Source organism: Phacochoerus africanus, chromosome 3, assembly GCF_016906955.1.
Source record: "Phacochoerus africanus isolate WHEZ1 chromosome 3, ROS_Pafr_v1, whole genome shotgun sequence".
Lineage (NCBI taxonomy): Eukaryota > Metazoa > Chordata > Mammalia > Artiodactyla > Suidae > Phacochoerus > Phacochoerus africanus.
This window is the reverse complement of record NC_062546.1, coordinates 13,713,264-13,729,993: the sequence shown is the minus strand read 5'-3', so window position 1 is coordinate 13,729,993 and position 16,730 is coordinate 13,713,264.

Genomic DNA, 16,730 nt, shown 5'->3' with positions numbered 1-16,730 from the left:
GAAGAACATCAGGGAGGAGAAAGAGGGAGGCAGGTATCTGGGGAAAGAATGTTCCAGGTAAGGTTGCAGACGAGGCTCGGATCCCGCGTTGCTGTGGCTCTGGCGTAAGCGGGTGGCTACAGCTCCAATTCAACCCCTAGCCTGGGAACCTTCACATGCCGCAGGAGCGGCACAAGAAATAGCGAAAAGCCAAAAAAAAGAAAAAAAACTATTTACATTTTGGAATTTAGTGAAAACTATTCCATTTATAATGGGGCAAGTGGTTCTTGGATAAGAAAAAATATACCTCAATCTACCATCAAGAACTTAGACCGGAGTTCCTGTCGTGGCGCAGTGGTTAACGAATCTGACTAGGAACCATGAGGTTGTGGGTTCGGTCCCCGCCCTTGCTCAGTGGGTTAACGATCCGGCGTTGCCTCGAGCTGTGGTGTAGGTTGCAGACACGGCTCGGATCCAGTGTTGCTGTGGCTCTGGCATAGGCTGGTGGCTGCAGCTCTGATTCGACCCCTAGCCTGGGAACCTCCATATGCCGCAGGAGCAGCCCAAGAAATAGCAAAAAGACAAAAAAAAAAAAAGAGCTTAGACCAAGTCCTCAAACACACATGCTGGCCCTGCCCCAGGGCCTTTGTTCTTACCATTCTTGCTTCCTGGAACATTCAACCTGATCAGGGTGGGTCAAATTAAGAATATGAAGTGAGAATGTGGGAGGGGGGATAGGAGCTAAAGAAAAGCCTTGGAAGGGAGTTCCTTTCATGGCTCAGTGGTTAATGAATCCCACTAGGAACCATGAGGTTTCGGGTTCGATCCCTGGCCCTGCTCAGTGGGTTGAGACAGTATTGCTGTGAGCTGTGGTGTAGGTCGAAGACGAGGCTCAGATCTGGCATTGCTGTGGCTCTGGCGGACGGCTACAGCTCTGATTAGACCCCCTAGCCTGGGAACCTCCACATGCTGTGAGGCCTTAGACAGAAAGACAAAAAAAGCAAAAAAAAAAAAAAAAGCCTTGGAGAAATTGTGGCATCCCCGGTAATGGCATCCAGGAAGGGGTCCAGATGGATGAGATAGTAGGATGCATGTGGATGCTGACCTTGGATGACCCAGAGGGTCCTTGGGTCCTGGCTCCGGTCCTCCTTGAGGATCTTGTTTAGTGCCAATATATATATATTTTGCTTCTTTAGGGCTGCACCGGTAACATATAGAAATTTCCAGGCTAGGAGTTGAATTGGAGCTGCAGCTGCCGGCCAACGCCACAGCCACAGCCACGCCAGATCCAAGCCTCATCTGTGACCGACACCAGAGGTCCGGGCAACGACGGATGCTTAACCCACTGAGGGAGGCCAGGGATTGAACCCGCATCCTCATGGTTCCTAGTTGGATTCGTTTCTGCTGCGCCACAATAGAAACTCCCTAATCCCAAGATTTTAAGTGGCATCTTAATGCTGATAATTCCCCATTTATGTCCGCTAATTTGTGTCCCCTAAGCCGAATCTAGAGACTAATATCTCCAGCCATTGTCAAATTGTCTAAAACAGAACGCTCGGCTGCCTCTTGCTCCACCCGAACCTGCCCCCTTGCATTTGGCTTTGATTCGCACAAATGTGAGCACGAGTCTTTGTTCACTCTTCCCTCCTCCTCCACATCCGGGAGGGGCATACCCCGTGGGCTCCAGCTCCCATCCCTTCTTCCTCAACCCCCCACCCTCCCCATTTCTTATCCCCCTGCCTCCACTCTTGCTCCGCTACCGTCAGTAGCCAGTCCATCTACAGGTGGATCTCAGGAAGTACATCAAACCATGCTGGACCCTGCTTCACACTCTCCATTGGTTTTCCATCACAACCAGAGTAAAACCTCTCTTCCATGGCCTCCAGAGCCTATGTGATCGCACGCCGGCCTCGGATACCATCTCACACCTTCTCTGCCTCCCCATACACTCCAGCCTGCCTCGTCCCACCTTGTGGTCTCAAAGAGTCCCTTCCCAAGGGGATTTTCCTTGAGAGACTTTCCACCAAAGTCCTCTAGTCTCAGCTTGACTGTCCCCTCCTTGAGAGGCCCTGGTGCCTATTCTAAGTGGCTTCCCCAGCAGATGCTTCTGTGCAAACATGCCCTCCCTGCCCCATAAACCAGTTAATCTCCACTAGTCTAGGGCTCTTTAATTTCTTTTTTTTCTTTTCTTTTTTTTTTTTTTTACCTTTTCTAGGGCTGCACCTGCGGCATATGGAGGTTCCCAGGCTAGGGGTCTAATCAGAGCGGTGGCCACTGGCCTACACCACAGTCACAGCAACGCGGGATCTGAGCTGCATCTGCAACCTACACCACAGCTCATGGCAGTGCTGGACCCTTAACCCACTGAGCAAGGCCAGGGATCGAACCCGCAACCTCCTTCCTGGTTCCTAGTTGGATTTGTTAACCACAGCACCACGACGGGCACTCTTGGTGCTCTTTAATTTCTTCCTCTGGTTTCCAGGACTGGCCCAGGTCCTGATCTTCTGGAAACCTCGTTCTTTAGCCTTTTTTTTTTGAGTCAATAAACTTCCCCATAGCCTACCAACACAGTCTCTCTCTCTTTTTGCTTAATTTAGTTAAGGTGCTTTCTGTCCCTTGCAACTAAAGATCCCTAAGGGTTATAGGGAGTTCCTGTTGTGGCTCAGTGGTTAGCAAATCCGACAAGGAACCATGAGGTTGAGGGTTCGATCCCTGGCCTCGCTCAGTGGGTTAAGGATCCAGCATTGCCATGAGCTGTGGTGTAGGTCACAGACGTGGCTCAAATCCTGCATTGCTGTGGCTCTGGCGTAGGCTGGTGGCTACAGCTCTGATTAGAGCCCTAGCCTGGGAACTTCCATATGCCGCGGGTGCAGCCCCAGAAAAGACAAAAAAAAAAAAGAATTCAGTTTCCGAACTGAATTCCACTCCTAAAGGGTTATAGTCTCCCCTATTTGGGTTCCAAGAGAACTGACTGAACTATACCTGAGAAATGCTTTAGGTCAATAAAATAATGATGATTGAGGAGAGAGCAATAATACTATGAAATTAATAACACTTACTGAGGATTGGATTAATATAAAATTTCTGTAGCTGTAAAAAGACCAGAAGAGGGAGTTCCCACCACAGAGCAGTGGGTTAAGAAGCCAAATGAAGCAGCTTGGGTTGTTTTTGCATGGCCATATCTATTCTTTTTCTGGTCACCGCACCCCAGTCTTCTTTTGGGGAACTACCTCCAATCTTATTTTATTTATTTATCTAGTCTTTTTTTTTTAGGACTGCACCCGTGGCATAGAATTCCTAGGTTAGGGGTCGATTTGGAGCCTATAGCTGCTGGCTGACGCCACAGCCACAGCAACAGCAGATCCAAGCCGAGTCTACAATCTACACCACAGCTCATGGCAATGCCGGATCCTTAACCCACTGAACCAGGCCAGGGATAGAACCTGTGTCCTCATGGATGCTAGTCAGATTTGTTTTCGCTGAGCCATGATGGGAACTCCCGAACTACCTTCAATCTTAATCCATAAGATTCAGGTGGGACTGGCCTTGCTCTCTCACTTCCTGGCTTGACCATGTGACAACACACTGGCCAATCAGCATACTGCATTTTTCAATCAATCAAGTGAAGGCAAGTGACCCAATCTGGGCCAAAGTAGAGCCAATTTAATACTTTCATTGGAATTGTTGAGGGAAAGGCTCTTGCTTTCCCCAGGGTGGGCTAAACAGGTAAGTCTGGAGCTGCTGGAGGCCCTTGCTGCTGTCTCAGGGGAGAAGCTATTTGAGGGGTGAAGCCTTCATGGAAGAAAGTATAGCTGAGAGATGAAGGCTAGATATTGAGCTTGTTGTGTGGGATCCTGGAACCAACCATGCCTGAAGCTGACTGCACAGAGGCTTACATAAGCCAGTATGTTCTTTCCCTGTGGAAGCCAGTATGAGTTGGGCTTAGGTTACTCACAGCCAAAGGAATTCATTCAAAGCTCTGGTCCCACCCTTTTTTTTTTTTTTTTAATTTCGTGATTTTTTACTTACTCATTATAGTTGCTTTGCCACCATTTTGCTGCCAAACACACAATGGGTAAGAGAATAAAATTTTTTTTTGTCTTTTTGCCTTTTCTTGAGCCAATCCCGCGGCATATGGAGGTTCCCAGGCTAGGGATCTAATCGGAGCTACAGCTGCTGGCCTATGCCAGAGCTGCAGCAACTTGGGGTCCGGGCCGCGTCTGCGACCCACACCACAGCTCACGGCAACACTGGATCCTTAACCCATTGAGCAAGGCCAGGGATTGAACCCGCAACCTCATGGTTCCTAGTCAGATTCGTTAACCACTGAGCCACGACGGGAACTCGGAGAACAAATGTTTGTTGAATGAATGAGTGAATCCACATGAGGGAATAAATAAGACGTGAGAATCAGCCTCCATGAGCTCTCCAAGAATTCAGATGAGGAGTAGCACTCCTGGGAAGGCCCATAAATAAGAAAAGCAGTTTTGAAAATATTCCTTTAAAAAAAAAAAGAAAATATTCCTTTTGCTGAATTCAAATTCTAAAGCTACACAAGGCATAAGCACATTTACCACCATTCATTTTTGTTCTTTTTGATCTTAGACAAGTAATCGCCATTAAACTAGGAAGGTAACTTAAAACCCAGCCACATGCCTCCTGGAGGGCCGGAGAAAAAGACCAGACAAGTAGGCACAAGACTTTCTCCTCTGTAGCTTTCCAGGGATGTTTCTTTTGTGCTTACTTTTTAAATTTTTTTCTCTTTAGGGCCACACCTATAGCATATGGAGGTTCCCAGGCTAGGGGGTCCAATCAGAGCTATAGCTGCCAGCCTACCCACAGCCACAGCAACGCCGGATCCTTAATCCACTGAACGAGGCCAGGGATCGAACCTGCAACCTCATGGTTCCTAGCCAGATTCGTCTCCGCTGCACCACAACAGCAACTCCTGTCTTTTTTTTTTTGTCTTTTCTAGGGCCGCACCCACAGCCTATGGAGGCTCCAGGCTAGGGGTCTAATTGGAGCTATTGCCACTGGCCTACACCACAGCCACAGCAATGTGGGATCCGAGCCACATCTTCGACCTACACCACAGGTCATGGTAATGCCTGATCCTTAACCCACTGAGCAAGGCCAGGGATTGAACCCGCAACCCCATAGTTCCTCGTCGGATTTGCTAACCACTGAGCAACAATGGGAACTCCCTGAATTTTTTTTTAATTTTTATATTTTGCTTAACAAGAAGTCTTTGTAGTAATGACAGTCCTAAAAAGACCAAAACAAACAAACAAGTAAAAAACAAACAAACCTGAATGGGGAGCATGAATCCGGATCCCCAACCCACTGAGCGAGGCCAGGGATTGAACCTACATCCTCATGAATACTGGTCGGATTTGTTTCCACTGTGCCACGACGGGAACTCCTAATTTCTTTTTAAAGATTGACCTAGAGTCTTCCTTCTTTCCTTCCTTCCAGGTTCGCACCTGCAGCATATAGAAGTTCCCAGGCTAGGGGCTGAATTAGAGCTGCAGCTGTTGGCCTAGGCCACAGCCACAGCACTACCAGCTCACCAGATCCAAGCCACATCTGCAATGATGCAGCTGTGGCGATGTGGGATCCCCAACCCACTGACTGAGGTCAGGGATCAAACCCGCATCTCATGCACATTTGTCAAGTTCCCAACCTGCTGAGCCACAACGGGAACTCCCCATGTATTTGATTTTTGAATTACCAAAGGTCAAGCAGAAAGGTCAGTGCCCTTCCCAGCTCCGGCCCGGGCTCCACCTGCCTTCTCCAGAGGCAGCTACATCACCCGTTTCTCTTGTCACTTTCTTTTTTTTTTTTTGTCTTTTTGTCTTTTTCTTTTTTGTTGTTGTTGTTGCCATTTCTTGGGCCGCTCCCACGGCATATGGAGGTTCCCAGGCTAGGGGTTGAATCAGAGCTGTAGCCTCCGGCTACGCCAGAGCCACAGCAACGTGGGATCCGAGCCACGTCTGCAGCCTACACCACAGCTCACGGCAACGCCGGATCGTTAACCCACTGAGCAAGGGCAGGGACCGAACCCGCAACCTCATGGTTCCTAGTCGGATTCCTTAACCACTGCGCCACGACGGGAACTCCCTCTCTTGTCACTTGCTAGAGCGTCTCTGCATGTTCTATCAGCCAAGGCTTGCACTGTGAGCTACTTCAACTGCAAAGGGATGTACTGGGGGGCTATGGGAGCGTATAGCTCAGTAGGAGGGATAAAAACTGGGAGGGGGCGTTCCCACTGAAGTAGGGCAGGATCGCTGGCATCTCTGGAGCACTGGGACATAGGTTCGATCCCCAGCCCGGCCCAGTGGGTTAAAGATCAAGCACTGCTGCAGCTGTGGCAGAGGCCACAACTGAGGCTAGGATCTAGTCCCAGACTGGGAACTCCATATGCCTTGGAGGGGCCACAAAAGGAAACACAAACAAACAAACAAAACCTGGCAGGAAATGAGGCAAGTAAGCATGGAAAAATCTGCCCAGGTCAGTGCTGCTGCCACCACCGGACACATCTATAGCTGGACGCTACCTGGGCACACAGCTGTTGGTTCCTGACTAGCAGGTAAACCTAAACTCTCTGTCCACTTACTTTGGCTTAAGAACTGAAACTCCCGGGCAGGAACGTCTGATTGCCCAGCTTATATGCCTACAAGGCCAGGTGGTGGAGAGTGCTCTTTATTTGTAATTTTGAGAAATCTTGCTAAATTAGCTTCCAAGAGATAGTTTCAGTCCATGCTTCTAACAACAGTCCAGAAGAATTTATCTTGCCCCAAAGATGCCAAAAGAGCATAAGGAATAAGATTTGGAAGCAACATGGATGACTTTGCATACTCTGCAGCATCATGAAAGAGATTAAAAGCATTAAATGCAACTAAAAGTTGTTAGTCCAAATCCCTACAGACTCCAGAGATCCCGGTATAGTCCCGAATAAGAAGAGAAAAAAGCCACTTGGGTAATACAGGCGTAATTGGCCCCGTGTGGCACTTAGGTGATCCTTTGACCATCAGCCCCTGTGATGGAGGGTGGGATCCCATTTGTTTTTAACTCTGTTTTTAAGCCTTGAATTTCTTCATTAAAAAAGAAATCCTGGGGGTACCAACTCTCAAGGAGCCCATTAAGGTTTGACTTTGGGGGAGTTCCCTCGGGGTGCAGTTGTTTAAGGATCTGGCATTGTCACTGTACCAGTTCAGGTTGCTGCTATGGCCTGGGTTCGGTCCCTGGCCCAAGAACTTTCATATGCTGTGGGCGCAGTGAAAAAAAAAAAAAAGATTTGACTTCGGAGAATGGGCTTTTGAACTGGCAAAGAAGAGGAAATCATCAATGTAATTATGGCATTGTCCTGCTGTGTCTAAGTAGCATAAGAAATGAAAAACTTAAGGTTTCCAAAGGAGAGAGGCTGGGGTTGGGGGGATGGGCTTGGGGTTTGGAATGGAAATGCTATAAAATTGGGTTGTGATGATTGTTGTACAATTATAAATATAATAAAATTCATTGAGCAATAAAACAAGCAACTGCATTTTTATTTTAGTTTTTTGTCTTTTGTCTTTTTTGAGGGCCGCACCCATGGCACACGGAGGTTCTCAGGCTAAGGGTCGAATTGGAGCTGTAGCCACTGGCCTACACCACAGCACAGCAACACCAGATCCTAGCAGAGTCTGTGACCTACACCACAGCTCAGGGCAATGCCAGATCCTTAACCCATTGAGTGAGGCCAGGGATTGAACCTGCAACCTCATGGTTCCTAGTTGGATTCATTTCTGCTGCTCCACAACAGGAACTCCCAAAACCAACTCTAAATGTAATAAAATTCATTGAGTTAAAAAAAAAAAGAAATGAACTGGGGAGTTCCCTGTTGGTCTAGTGGTTAGGATTCAGCACTTTTACTGCTGTGGCCTGGGGTTAATCCCTGGTCTGGGAACCAAGATCCCACTTTTTTTTTGTTTGTTTTTTAGGGCCGCAGCTGCGGCATAAGGAAATTCCCTGGCTGGGGTCTAATCAGAGCTGTAGCTGCCAGCCACAGCCACAGCCACAGCAATGCGGGATCCGAGCTGTGTCTGAGATCTACACCACAGTTCACAGCAACGCCAGATCCTTAACCCACTGAGTGAGGCCAGGGATCAAACCTATGCCCTCATGGATACTAGTCAGGTTTGTTACCGCTGTACCATGATGGGAACTTCTGAGATCCCATATTAAGCCACTGCACACTGCAGCTGAAAAGGGGGGAAAAAAAAAAGAAGAAAAAGAATCAGGAAAGTTTTGGACTATAAACAGCAGAAAGTGTGGTTAAGAGTGGCCTATATTTTCTTCTAAAACAAAGAATCTGGAAGTACACAGCTGCTGCCCCTGGGTGAATAATACTAGAACCAGCCACTCTATGATCATCTCAGCCTTTCTCTCCGAATGCAACAAGATGGCTGCTGCAGCGCCAGGCATCACATCAGTGGTCAAGACAGGAAGAGGTAGGGGAAGGGCTGGAGCCAGTTGCGTCTCTCTCTTTTATCAGGAAAGCAAACATATTCCTGGAAATCCAAGAGCATTTGGCAGCCACAGCTACAAAGCTACAAAGGATCTTTCCAGCTTCTAAAATAGGAGGAAAAAGAAAGTCAGAGTTTGGGAACAGTAGCTGGCTCAGCCATTTGGCTACCTCTGCTACAAGAAACAGAAAGGAGCCATAGTGTTTTAGAATATTGAAATCTCTTGTCTTTCCTTCAGTTCTTTTCCTAAGTGATGGACACTGACATGATTTTTCACGTCTGTATACAGCCATAGCAGACTTAATAGTAATTCACTACATGAGTTATTAAGGGTTATTAAAATGTGCTATTCATGGACTAAAATTAGCCAATTTATCCACACCAGTGTTCTGCCAAGTCCATCTGGCTACCACTCAATGCTCGATGGCCTTGCCTTTGCACAAATAGCTGAAATTCCTACAACTTAAGGAAAAGACACTTTGTTATCGGTGTTATCTTGAATTCGTTAAGGTTCTCAATAGCTGCTTCTATTTCCTGTATACAAAAAGATATTATTCCCTATTGTGGTTGAACTGTGTCTTCCACAGAGGTATGTCGAAGTCCTAACCCTCCTCCTTGTAAGGGTGACCTTATTTGGAAATGGGGTCATTGCAGATGTAATTAAATTAAGACGAGGTCGTACTGGGTTAGGGTGGGTCCTGGTCCCATGACTGGAATCTTTATAAGAGGAGAAAACAGACCTTGTGCCCTGTTTGGGGGAATGTAAAATGGTGCAGCCACGGTGGAAAACAGCTTGGTACTTCCTCGAAAAGTTAAACATGAAATTACCTCTGAGCAAGGAATTCCACTCCTGGGTGTGCAGAGATGTTTGCATCCCTGGACATGGAGGGCTGACTGTGACTTGAACATTTCAGATTTTGGCTTCTGAGGGGGTTGGTCCTGGAACCCATCCTCTGTGGATACTGAGGGGCTGAGGGGAGTGTACACTCAACATAACTGAAAACAAGTTTGTTTGTTTGTTTGTTTGTTTGGCTGTACCCTTGGCGTGCAGAAGTTCCTGGGCCAGGGACTGAACCCGTGCCACAGCAGCGACAACACAGGATCCTTAACCTGCTAGGCCAACAGGGAACTCCCCATATCCTTACTTTTAATTCATTATAATCAATTAAGCAGAACTTAATACAGAATTAACTTTTTTTTCTTTTCTGGGTCGCACCAACAGCATATGGGGTTGAATCAGAGCTATAGCTGCTGGCCCATGTGCAACTTGGGATCCGAGCCGCGTCTGCAACCTACACCACAGCTCACACAAGGCGAGATCCTTAACCCCTGAGCGGGGCCAGGGATGCAACTAAACCCTCATCCTCATGGATACTAGTCAGGTTTGTTACCGTTGAGCCACAACAGCAACTCCATTAATATGGAATTAACATTACTGTTACTTTGGCTTCAGCATAATGTGAAGACGCATATTTGCATGAATAGTATTTCTGGTGTATAATTTTCCACTTATTTGGTATTAGAATATGTATGCATTATGATTCAAATATGAATGATTCAGAATTATTTCCAACATATATCCAGAACCCTCCACAGTAATTTATGTAAACAATTCATATAATTAATATACTAATTACAGCACCCCTGCCCCCAAAGAAAATAGCATTCGGTCTTTAGATGCCCAGCAACTGAAGCCTTTAAAGACCTGTCTTTGCCCAATAGTTTCTGGGACTTTTGTGATGTGGAGAACAAAACAGGAGATAGAGAGGGAGCTATGGAGTAGACGCCCATATTTTCACCTGCTGATCATTCTGTTCGAGGACGATCCCACCCTCATCGTCGTTCCACCTGAAGGCTCTAAGTCCACACCTGGGTTGCTCAACTTCCACTGTGAACAAGTGCCACAGGCCTAGCCAATCAGAGGAGACTATTCATCCGGCGAACGTGATTGGCTGAGGGCTGGACACCTGACCCAAGCTGGACCAATCAGGGTATTCACTTTCTACCCTCTATGCTGAAACTCCTCTTGGAACTGAAAACAGCTGTTTTTACCACCACTTTTTGAGAGTGAAGCTCAAGCAGAGAGAAGCTGAGAGCAGGAGGGCCTAAAATATCATGTTAGCGTCTTTGAGCACTGGATCTGCCAGTGATGGAAGATAGAACTCCTTTGGACACTTCGTTCTACAGGTCATAATTTTTCTCCTCACCTCTTCTTTCTTTCTCTTGCTTTTTTTTTTTTTTTTTGTCTTTTGAAGACTGCACCTGCAGTACTTGAGTTTCCCAGGCTAGGGGTCTAATCAGAGCTGTTTCTACCGGCCTACGCCACAGTCACAGCCACAGCCACTGCCACAGCCACGCCAGATCCAAGCCGCGTCTGCGACCTACACCACAGCTCACGGCAAAACTGGATCCTCAACCCACTGAGTGAGGCCAGGGATTGAACCTGCAGCCTCACGGTTCCTAGTCGGATTCATTTCCGCTGCGCCACGACAGGAACTCCTGTTTGTTTTTCTTAACCAATATGGGTTTGATTTATCCATGGTTCTGGGAAAGAGTCCTAAGACAGGGGACGAAGGACTAAGACTTAGACTTGTAGTTTTCAAACCTGGCTTCGTAATAGCGGCGGCTTGGTGCCTTAACCACAGATTCTGACTTACTTCGCCTGCGATGTGGACCAGACATCCTAATTTTTCTAACCTCCCAAGCTGTGTAGCCACGGTTGAGAATCACTGACCCGGGTAAGGCGCTTCTAAACTTCTCAAACTTAAACTTGTGCCCCACTTCAGAGATTCGCACTGAATAGGTATGGGTGAGCCCAAGAATTGACATTTCAGATGATGCTACTCCTGCTGCTCCACGGGCCACATCTGAGACCCTCTCACCTAGGGGCTGAGGAGAAGAGAATAGGCTAGGGGAGTGAGTGAGGGCCCTGGCAAGAGCAGCTGAGGAGCATAGGCGGGGACAGGATTTTTAATCAGCATTGCTGTGAATTTCATTTTTTGTTCTTGAGAGATGTGTGGGGAGCAGGGGGTGGGGAATTTCTTTTGAATTACTTTCAGCTGTTGAACTGTGTGTCTCACGCAGCACTTGTCCAAGGCTAAACCTGCATGGCTCTCAGTTCATGAGGGTTACAACTGTCCAGTGACCCTCCACGGTTGGCACTAATTTTTTTTTTGCCCATTAGAAAGTGGACACAGGTGAAGAGTGGACCGTGGAGATCTTTCCCGATGGCGTGGATCACAGCCGAAAGAGTGAGCCCCTTGTGGAAATGAGTTTGAAGGTAAGTAAAGAGCCAGACTTACCCCAGTGGAGACGTTGAGTGATTTAACACCCATGAGGTATTGTTTTGTGTGGTTTGCGATACATCGGTGCCTCATCTGGGTTCCCTTTTTGGCTCCAGATCGATGATACCTCCATCATGGGCAGGAATCTGAGTTCTGTTTGGTTTTTGCTGTTGCTGTTGTTGCACTCATTAAACATTTCATCAGCATTGGCGTGCCAAGCCCTGTTTGAGGCTCTGCAGATACAAATCAAACCAAGCACTATTGCAGAGACAGCTGGTTGACCACTAATATCCCTTTTCCTCATCTTTCTTTTTAATTTCTTTTCTCCCCCCCCTTTTTTTGTCTTTTTGTCTTTTCTAGGGCCGCACCCGCAGCCTATGGAGGTTCCCAGGCTAGGGGTCTAATTGGAGCTGTAGTCACCGGCCTGTGACACAGCCACAACAACACGCGATCTGAGCTACACTACAGCTCACGGCAACGCTGGATCCTCAACCCACAGATCGAGGCCAGGGATTGAACCTGCAACCTCATGATTCCTAGTTGGATTCTTTAGAAGCTGAGCCATGATGGGAACTCCCCCTTCTTTCTTTAATAATAGAACTCATGAGTTTTATCTGGCACCTGGTTGTCCAGTTGATGACTACATTTCTGAGCTGCTTTTGGACCTAGCTCTTCCTGTGACTAAGTTCTGAGATGTTCATACGAATTTATCTAAGATGTGAGCAGAAATGATGCATGCTCCTTCTAGGCTATGGATATGTGGTATGTTCTTTGTCCTTTCTCCTGCCCTGTACCACTGGCTGGGATGAAGATTGGGTGGCAGGAGCTAGAGCAGCTACCTTGGGCCCAGAAATTGAAGCTGTGTGTTGAGGTTGTCAATGTTTCTTTCCTTCTTTGTTTTTTGCTTTTTTAGGGCCACACCCATGGCATATGGCGTTTCCCAGGCTAGGGGTCAAATCTGAGCTAGAGCTGCCGGCCCACACCGCAGCCACAGCAACGCCAGATCCGAGCCGCATCTGCCGCCTACATCACAGCTCATGGCAACGCCGGATCCTTAACCCACTGAGCAAGGCCAGGGATCGAACCCGCGACCTCATGGTTCCTGGTCGGATTCGTTTCCGCTGAGCCACACTGGGAACTCCAAGGTTGTCAGTGTTTTTACCCTAGGACCACTTCAGTCTGGATTAAGTGAGAGAGAAATAAACTTGGTTCGTTTGAGCTGATGGCAGCCTAGGTTGTACCCAAACTAATAAATCTGTGATCTCCATCTCTAGTGAAAGAGACAAAAGTTATAGGAGTTCCCTGGTGGTGCAGCAGGTTAAGGATCTGGCATCGTCACTGTATCAGCTCATGTCACTACTGTAACCTGGCCTGGGAACTTTTGAATGCCATGGGTACGTCTGCAAAAAAAAAAAAAAAGGCAGTTACAAAAAAAGGTGTGATGAGAGCTGAAATAGGGATAGCCTCATGGTGTTGTTGGGCTATAGATTGAGGGTATGCTCTGCGTGGGCCGGGATGCCCGTTGATGGAAGTCTAGCTGAGGAGGGTCCCTGAAAAGGATCCCCACTGATGGAAACTGGAGTAGAGGGTGGACACTTGATTCAATTAGGATTCTTTGGCTTTAAGGAACAACAACAATGAAATCCAACAAGGACTGGCTTTAAGAGGTCATTCATTTATTCAACAAACATTTACCTATCACCTGCTATGTTCCCGGTGCTGTTCCCGGTGCTGATGATATGGCAGTGATTCAAACAGTGAAAACCCCCCAAATCCAAACAAAACCTCTACCCTCATGAATCTTATGATCTAGTAGGAAGAGATTTATCATCTCGCAAAGCAGGAAATTCAGAAGTTAAAGATCCAGTGTGGTTACTGCAGCTGCCTGGATCTGCTCTGGGTTTGATCCCTGGCCTGGGAACATGTGCATGCCATGGGCACAGCCAAAAAACCAAAAAAAAACCCAGAACAGACAAACAGAGAGATAGATGGTCTTGGGCTGGTGGATATAGAGGAGGTTCAACCCTGTCTTCAGGGACCTATATTCTTTCTCTCTCTTCATGCTGCCATCCTCAGCGGGTAGACTTTGTCCTCAGTCCTGTAACCTCATAGCTGTGAGATGGCTGCCGCTGCCTCAGGCATCACATCATATGCACATTAACTCAGTGGCATAGAACAGGGACTGTTTCCTCCCTCGCAGCTCTTCTTTTATTGTTTAGAAGGAAAACTTTCTCAGATGTTCTCAGCAGATTTCGAGTCCTATTTTCTAGAACGGCATCACATTTCTGATAAAAGCAATGGTAAAGCGGAGGAAACAACCAAGAGCTCTTAAGTCAGTGTTCTCAAACTCTTCAAAAGTGTTAAGGGAGTTCCCGTGGTGGCTCAGCGGTAACCTGGTATCCCTGAGGACGTGGGTTCAATCCCTGGCCTTGCTTAGTGGGTTAAGGATCCAATATTGCAGTGAGCTGTGGTGTAAGTCACAGACGTGGCTCAGATCTGGCGTGGCTGTGGCTGTGGTGTAGGCCGGCAGCTGGAGCTCCGATTTGACCCCTCGCCTGGGAACCTCCATATGCCCTGGTTGGCCCTAAAAAAAAGACCAAAAAAAAAAAAATTGTTGGAGTTCCCTTCGTGGCTCAGCGGAAACGAATATGACTAGGAACCATGAAGTTGCGGGTTCAATCCCTGGCCTTGCTCAGTGGTTTAAGGATCCAGTGTTGCCTTGAGCTGTGGTGTAGGTTGCAGGGTCTCATGTTTCTGTGGCTGTGGTGTGGGCTGGCGGCTCTGATTTGACCCCTAGCCTGGGAACTTCCATATGCCGTGAATGTGGCCCTAAAAACAAAAACAAACAAACAAACAAATTGTTAACAGAGTTCCTCCTATGGTGCATTTGGTTAAGGATCGGACTGCAGCAGCTTGGGTTGCTTCAGAGGCTTGGGTTCGATCCCCTGCCTGACTCAGTGGGTTAAGGATCTGGCATTGCTGCAGCTGTGGCTAGGATTCGATCCTTGGCCTGGGAACTTCCATGTGCCATGAGTGCAGAAAAAAAAAAACTGTTAATGACCCCAAAGTTTTATATGGTTATATCAATTGATACTTGCTGTATTAGAAGTTAAAATTGAAAAATTTGAATATGTATGTTCATTAGCTCATTTAAAGTTTCCTTTTACCTGTTAATATAAGTAAGTTTTTTATTTTAAAAATACTATATTTTCTCAAACCAAAAAAAAAAAGGTGAAAAACGTGGCATCATTTTATATTTTGATTTCTGGCTTAGTAGAAGCAGCTGGATTCTAATTTCTGCTTCTGCATTCAATTTGTTGTGATATGTTGTTTTGCTTGAAGGATGTGAAGAAATTCTGGCCTCACACAGATATCTTGTTGCAAAAAGGAGGGTCTGGCCACATGGACTCCTTGGAAGGGTCTCAGGGACCCTCAGGGGTTCTTGGAACACACTTTGGACACCACTGGTGTAGATCAAACTCACGCCCAGGGGCTGAGTGGTCACTCCACACAGCTCAACCTCCTGGTAAACACGTGGTTTCTCCCATTCCTGAACAAAATCACAATTCTCTTAGCACGGATGAAGGTGAGTGACTGCTGGGTAGGAAACCCACAGCGTTTGTCACAAACTGCTCTTGAGGGCGGTTTTCAACCTCTTTCGACTATATCCATGGAAAGAAATACCTTTTATGTATGCTACACACATACGACAGAAAGGACAGTTTTGTAAGATAAGTTTTAGCCTTACTACATGAAACACACTCTGATATTTGCAATTCCTTCTATTTCACTGAAAAAAGTGCTGGCCATATCCCATTCATTAATTTCATGACTCACTCGTGGGTCATAATCCTCAGTGTGAAAAATCCGGCTCTCCAGGGCCTTGTTGATTGATGGCACAGAGGGGCTGGACCGAGGTATCTAAGAGGAGGGAATTAGACATGAATTGTCTCAAAACTGACCTGAGAAAGTCCCCGAGATGCCCATGTTGACTCTGCCTTTTACTTTATTACCTGTAGGAATACCTTTATGTTTATTAGGGGGAAGGAGGCGCAATCAACCATCCTAAGTTAAAAAAAAATTAGAGGAGTTCCCGTCGTGGCGCAGTGGTTAACGAATCCGACTAGGAACCATGAGGTTGCGGGTTCAGTCCCTGCCCTTGCTCAGTGGGTTAACGATCCGGCGTTGCCGTGAGCTGTGGTGTAGGTTGCAGACGCGGCTCGGATCCCGCGTTGCTGTGGCTCTGGCGTAGGCCGGCGGCGACAGCTCTGATTCGACCCCTAGCCTGGGAACCTCCATATGCCGTGGGAGCAGCCCAAGAAATAGCAACAGCAACAACAACAACAACTACAACAACAAAAAAGGCAAAAAGACAAAAAAAAATTAGAGAAATCTATAAACTCACAGAATGGGAAAGCCTAGGAGTTTGATGAGCATCAGGCACAGCTGGAACCAGGTGCTCAGATGCGTCAGTCTCAAGCTCTAAACTCTGATGCCCTCCACGTGGGCATCAACCTCCGGCCATAGTGGCCCCCTTTAGCTGATCAACTTCAAAACCCACAGCAGAAAGCTATATCTGCCCAGGAGTTCCAGAAAAGGGTCTCGGGGCTGAGGCCCATTGGCCAAGCCTGGGTGGTGTGTCCACGTTAGGAAGAGGATGTCAAGGTCCAACGCCTCTGAACCACGTGGGATGAGGGTCGATGGGCAGGACTCTCCAGTGAAGAACTGGGAAGCTGTTGCTTGAAGGAAGGGAGAGGCCCCTGAGCAGGCAGAAGCAGAGGGTGCTCACTGTGTGTCAGGAGGAAAGAGGAGGCGTGGTGTCTTGAGCACCATTTTATCCCCAGGGGCTGCGCAGACTCGGCTCAGAAAGTCACTTGTTGTAAGAACAAGACCTGTTTTCTTTGGGTGACAGAGTGTGCTGAGCCACTCTGCATGTTTCAAAAGGTAACAGAAGTCAGGATAG